This window comes from Glycine soja, chromosome 9 (genome assembly GCF_004193775.1).
Source record: "Glycine soja cultivar W05 chromosome 9, ASM419377v2, whole genome shotgun sequence".
Classification (NCBI taxonomy): Eukaryota; Viridiplantae; Streptophyta; class Magnoliopsida; order Fabales; family Fabaceae; genus Glycine; species Glycine soja.
Genome location: NC_041010.1, coordinates 14,411,451 through 14,418,161, shown reverse-complemented (window position 1 = coordinate 14,418,161; position 6,711 = coordinate 14,411,451). Strand labels below are relative to the sequence as shown.

Below are 6,711 nucleotides of genomic sequence, written 5' to 3'. Positions count from 1 at the left end.
GGAAGCCCTATTGATCCATGATCACGCATGTAATTTTTGATTTGATAGGAAATAATTTGCAAAGTCAAGTCATGACATATCTATGGTTCGGAATTAGGATGAAACACTTACCTGTGTAAGATTGATACACTTTGAGTGATTTTCTTCTATTTTTGTCGAACCCGGTGTTTCCCCTAAATGGTCATTTAGAAACGAAATGCTAACATCCAAAATCTCATTTATGGTTACGGGGGATCCCATCGGCAGACTCTCCTTCCCCGGTAGACGCATTGTTTTTCACTCAAAAAAAAAAAAAGCATATGCTGCTCTAAATCAGTTGGAATGTTTGTCTCTTTGCTAAAGCATGTTTGCATTTTTAGTGGAGAAAACAACGAGACTTTTTCAAGTCTCACAAGTTATCCAGAACTACGTAGGTCTGAGTTCCTCATTGGAGGATACGTAGGAGCAAGAGCCTCGCTTTTGTCGACCACACCGCCTTTTGTTGCCATGACTCAAGAGCTGGTAGCCCGCGGAGACGCCTTACGGTTATCCGCACCTCGTCATTCAGTGACCCCAAGTGTGATTCATGAGCAGAGACCAATATGGTCATCTGCGCCCTTTCCGGAGATGTCAGCATTTTCCGATGGAGACTTTTCAAGTCTCACAAGTTATCCAGAACTACGTAGGTCTGAGTTCCTCATTGGAGGATACGTAGGAGCAAGAGCCTTGCTTTTGTCGGCCGCACCATAATCTTTGTCATACTGACCCTGAGGTCATGTGACGTGCACCCTTGTATCATCCAGAGGCGGCGGGCCCGATGATACGCGGAGATACCTTACGGTTATTCGCACCCTTTTGTCATCCAGAGGCGGCGGGCCCGATGACAAGCAGAGACCAAGTTTGGTCATTCTGCACCCTTGTATCATCCAGAGGTGGCGGGCCCGATGATACGCGAAGATACCTTACGGTTATTCGCACCCTTTTGTCATCCAGAGGCGGCGGGCCCGATGACAAGCAGAGACCAAGTTTGGTCATTCTGCACCCTTGTATCATCCAGAGGCGGCGGGCCCGATGATACGCGGAGATACCTTACGGTTATTCGCACCCTTTTGTCATCCAGAGGCGGCGGGCCCGATGACAAGCAGAGACCAATGTGGTCATTCTGCACCCTTGTATCATCCAGAGGCGGCGGGCCCGATGATACGCGGAGATACCTTATGGTTATTCGCACCCTTTTGTCATCCAGAGGCGGCGGGCCCGATGACAAGCAGAGACCAAGTTTGGTCATTCTGCACCCTTGTATCATCCAGAGGCGGCGGGCCCGATGATACGCGGAGATACCTTATGGTTATTCGCACCCTTTTGTCATCCAGAGGCGGCGGGCCCGATGACAAGCAGAGACCAAGTTTGGTCATTCTGTACCCTTGTATCATCCAGAGGCGGCGGGCCCGATGATACGCGGAAATACCCGAGTGGTTATCCGTATAAACATTCTTTTGCTATCTGTAAGACAGAACGCTTGATAGCATGCAGAGACTGACATAGTCTTCTGCACCTTTCGTTCCTCCGGGAACAACAAGTCATTTACATGCGGAAATTTCATGGTCACCCGCGACTCTCGTCAACCGAGAGGAGCGAAATTAGTGTCATACACTGATTTTTGTCCGGAGACCTTTGCTTGATGACATGCGACTTTTCTTTGGTCCTTGTGAGGTGCTTGGCACCCATCATTAGGCAATTTGTGAAATTCTAGGAACGACAAGTCACGGTCACCCGCGACTCTCGTCAACCGAGAGGAGCGAAATTAGTGTCATACCCTAATTTTCGTCCGGGGACCTTTGCTTGATGACATGCAACCATTCTTTGGTCCTTGTGAGGTGCTTGGCACCCATCATTAGGCAATTTGTGAAATTTTGGGAACAACAAGTCATTTGCATGTGGAGATTTTATGGTCACCTGCGACTCTCGTCAAATCGAGAGGAACGAAATTAGTGTCTTATCTTTACTTTCCTTTTATCTCCAATAAAAGACAAGTAAAGAGGGGCAACTGTCATACCCTAATTTCGTCCGGGGACCTTTGCTTGGTGACATGCGACCTTTCTTTGGTCCTTGTGAGGTGCTTGGCACCCATCATTAGGCAATTTGTGAAATTCCAAGACATGCCGGAAAACCAAAAAAATATTGATGCACAATCCGTAAGTTTCCGTGACACACCGGAAAACAAATGGAAGCATCGTTGCATAATTAAGTGAGGTTCCGTAACATTCCGTAAGTCAAAAGGGGGATGATTATGTAATCCGCAAAGTTCCGTAACATTACGGAAAGAAAACAAGTATCGTTACGAAATTCGTAAGTTTCCGTAACTTTACGAAAAAAGAATCACCAAAAAAAGCAGAGGGGGTGTACTTAGTAAAAATGGGGGTGCAAATAGCACCCAGGCCCACTTGGGCCCTCTAGAATATTCCTCCAGAAGGCTGTTGCTTCTGGAGGAAGCAACCTGGCTCGCCTGGGCGAGCTGAGCTCGCCTGGGCGAGCTGGGCGGCAACCACCTCCCCTATTTTGCTATAAATAGGGGAGGAAGTGAAGAAGAAAGGGGTTCAGCCCCTTAGGCACTTCTCTCTCTTTCGAATTTGCTTGGAAAAATTGTTTCCGTGAAGAAAATCTAAGCCGAGGCGCTTCCGAAACGTTTCCGTAACGTTTTCCGTGAGGAATCTCGCAAAGGTTTCAACCGTTCTTCGACGTTCTTCATTCGTTCTTCATCGTTCTTCGATCTTCAACGGGTAAGTACCTCGAACCAAGCTTTTCGATTCATTCTATGTACCCGTAGTGGTCCACATTGTGTTTCGTGCATTTTTATTCTCGTTTTGTTTACTTTTTATACCCCCTGTTGACGTGCTTAAGCCATTTTACTTAAGTCATTTCTCGCTTAACTTAAAAATAAAATAAATTTCCACCGAACGTTTGAATTGTATTATCCGTTAACTTCGGTTAAAATGAATTCCGACCGTTCGGTCGTGCCGTAACCACGTTGGAAATCAAAAAGAGGTAAAAAATAATATAATAATCAAAAAAACATCTTTTAGTAAAATAAAGCGGAAAATCAATCGGACGTTTTCTCTTTGGGATTTCTCATTCTTAATCGAATTGATTAATAACTAAAGTGAAACTAAGGCTAAAATCAACTCGCTTAGTCAAGCTCGTCCACAAAAATAGGCTTTGGAAGTTTGTCATTTCAATTTCTCATTAAGTAAAATGGATCATTTTTTAGGTCCAACGTCTTAAAATGATCACCTCTTAAGTAAAAAGAATCACTTGATAAGAAAGAACTACGTAGGTCTGATTTTCTCATCCCAAATTGAGGAATACGTAGGAGCAAAGGGAAACACCCTTGTCGACCACAAAAAAAAGAAAAAATATAAAAAGGGTATAAAGGATATAAGGACATAAAAGGGAACATAAAAATCAAAGTCATGTTTGCACATTCGATTAAAGGCTGCCGTCCCTTGGGACGGACGTGTGGGGTGCTAATACCTTCCCCGTGCGTAAATACAACTCCCGAACCTTTCACTAAAAAGTTCGTAGATCGCGTCTTTTCCGGTTTTTCCGACGTTTTCCTCAAATAAACGTTGGTGGCGACTCCGCGCGTATTCCTTTCGTGGAACACGCATCCCGCGAGTCTCGCGTCGCCCTCCCGCCGAAGGGTAGGTTGCGACAGTCATATTGAGACATGTGTGTGGTCCACCCCATTGTGTGACTTTCCATGAATCAGTTTTTTTAGATAAAATTGCCCTAATATAGAATGGGTAAGGACACTCTGCGCTTTTATTCAAACAACAAACAACATACTTGTTCGATTTGCTTTCAACAACTTTGAAAGTTTGATGCACCTTCATAACATATTGTTTCAGTGCATTTTTTACCGCATCTTTAGTATCAAAATCCATGCCAACATATAATTCTTGTCCAACATTAAAACTCGATGGCATCTCCAAACCACAAATGTCTTCCTCATCAGGATGACTCCAATAGATATTGTTATAATGCAAAGCATCATTCCAAAATGGATTTTCAATTCCTTGTACACCTAATAGTTAAAAAAAATCATATCATACTTATTTAACATTAAATACAATTAACATCAAATGATAAATGCATTCACCTATTTTTTTTAATTAATAAATTATACCTTCTGCTGGGTGAACAATTCTTACTGGTTGAATCATGTCGGCGACTTCATCGTCTGTATCAGATATACCGTCAACACTATCATCTTTGTCTAAAGACTCTTCAACGTATGAGTTAGACAGAAGATAATAATCATCATCATCATCTTCATCACCATGTAAGTTGCTCACATTTGTTGGCGGTTGCGCCTCATTATTAGATAAATTATTTCCGCATGATGTAAGAGAATTTGCAGAATGAAACATAGAACCACCAGTCACATCCTTTTCTATGTACAATTCCAGAACTGACATTTGATTTTGTTGTTGAAAACTTTCGAGCATGGTTTCAACATCTTTGTCATCACAAATTTGCAAAGCAACATATTTTCCAGAAACTAAACATCTACAACGGATAGCAGAAATAATTACTTTACCTTATCTCCAATTTTTTTTCAAAGCATTGAAACTAATTCCACGTTTAATCTGAATCGCTTTTTTACTGCCTTCAAATATTACACCATCGTTCTCTTCATATACCCTTCCATTGAAATATACCACTGTTATAACTGAATTCATCATGTACCTACAAAAACACCATTGTAAATAATTAATCATAATAATAATAAATTCAAAATAAATAAATCTAATCACAAAAAACCTCTTTACTGAAAAACTTCACATTAAAACTTCACATTGGGGCATGAAGCATGATCATTGTATTGATCCACCTAGCGTGAAAATTCAATTTTTTTTTACTTTAAGAATCGGGGTAACAATGGTCAATTTTGGAATTGATGATACATCTAGTACCACAACCAATAGTACCATTCTTATCAAATTTGAACAACTAATTGATCAATAAAGTTCAAGATCAAGAGGAACAACGGAACATAACACTCCAAGGTTGACACCCTTGGAGAATATAACAAAGGTATCACAGTGACTCCAGATTGGGGAATGAGCCGATCTCCAAAGAATAAAAAGCCTCCTCCTCTCCCACTTAAGTAGTGGCCTAGCACATTGCGAATTAGGCCAAGAGAGTGAAGCTGAGACAAAATGCTTGCCTTGCCATTTCCAAGGCCAAGAACCCCTACTGTTGAAGGTGGTGGATTATGACCATCATGCATTTGATTATATCCACACCTTACAAATAATAAAAAAATGGTTTTTATTTCTAAGAGATTAAAAACAAACATTGTCTTGCAGGAACAAAAACATATTTGAACCTTACAAACATTATTATGAATGATCAATTTCAAAATAGTAAAAGCAATCAACCAATGTATGTGAAATAGATGGGAGAGAAAACACTCACCCGAAGGTGAGCATAGAACGTGATAAATTTGTTAGTGAGTTTAAGCGGGATAATATCACGGACTAAGACACCGACAGAAGATCCTTGGTCTGCATACTAAACCTGATAGTCACATTGCACATTTGGGTTAACACGGGGAGGGCTTGGTGCTGATTGGATTGCACCACACAAGGGATCCACACATTTCACAAGGTTGCCATGTGGTTTGTATTGTCGATTGCGAGGCTAGAAAAACCACCCCAATTAAGGAAATGAACATCATCAATCATCATTCATAATAATTAAAGTAAGTAAAAGTAGTTGAGAATGTTTGTAAAGTGAAACTTACTAGGGTGCAACCTTTGCATGATGCATCACACTGAATCCAAGTGAGATCACTACCTATGTCAATGTCAAGTTCATAAACCTTTGGGGGATTTCCAATGGCAAGGTTCACCGTGTAATACTACACTTAGAGGACATTAGAATCAATTAGCTTAACTCAAACCATGACACAACCAGCACTATATAACTGAAAAAATTCAAACTCACTAAGATGACCCTTGAAAAAAAGAAGAAGAAGAAAATAGCTAATGTTTGCGACTCACTGTGATACCTTTTCCTTCCAAACTTTTCATCAAGAAATCTATCAGAAACTCTCCTCCAATAGGAGAAGCTATACAACCTATTGTAGACATAAATAAAGACATAAGCAAACAGAGGAAACTTGAATAAACCTTAATGACAAAATACAAGGCTACATGTACAATATAATAAAAATTCTTCTAAATATTGATATGGAATCATCCATGAAGTGATGAAATGAAACTATTGAACTTGCATACCAATGTTTCAAAGTCATCAATTTACATTAGTGCTTTCCACAAATTTTATATTTACTACTTCGTCTTTATTTCACAATCTAATTATGTTATATTTTTTACAAAGAAAGATCAGATAATTTATCACAAGTCATATTAAATATCTTTAAGAAATATATCATTGACTTACTTGAAACCATAACCCACTAGTGATGATTTTTTTATGAAGAAGCATGTTTTGGAACAATAGTACAAGCAAAGTAATAAAATTAGAGTCTTAAAATAACAAACTAAATATAATAAGCATGCTTAAAAAATGGACCAGGTCCTCTAATATATGATTTCCCTTTGACAGGACAACAAGCAATACCTTTAGAAGAACATAATTTATTCACTTAATTTAGCCACTTATGTCTTATGCTACATCCTAGGTGAGTAGAAGATGGAACCT

General features: G+C 40.0%; 1 pseudogene; it reads right to left on the bottom strand.

Moving 5' to 3' along the window:
* Positions 1-4,978: 4,978 nt before the first annotated feature.
* Positions 4,979-6,460, bottom strand: LOC114368202 (annotated as a pseudogene).
* Between the last annotated feature and the right edge of the window lie 251 nt (positions 6,461-6,711).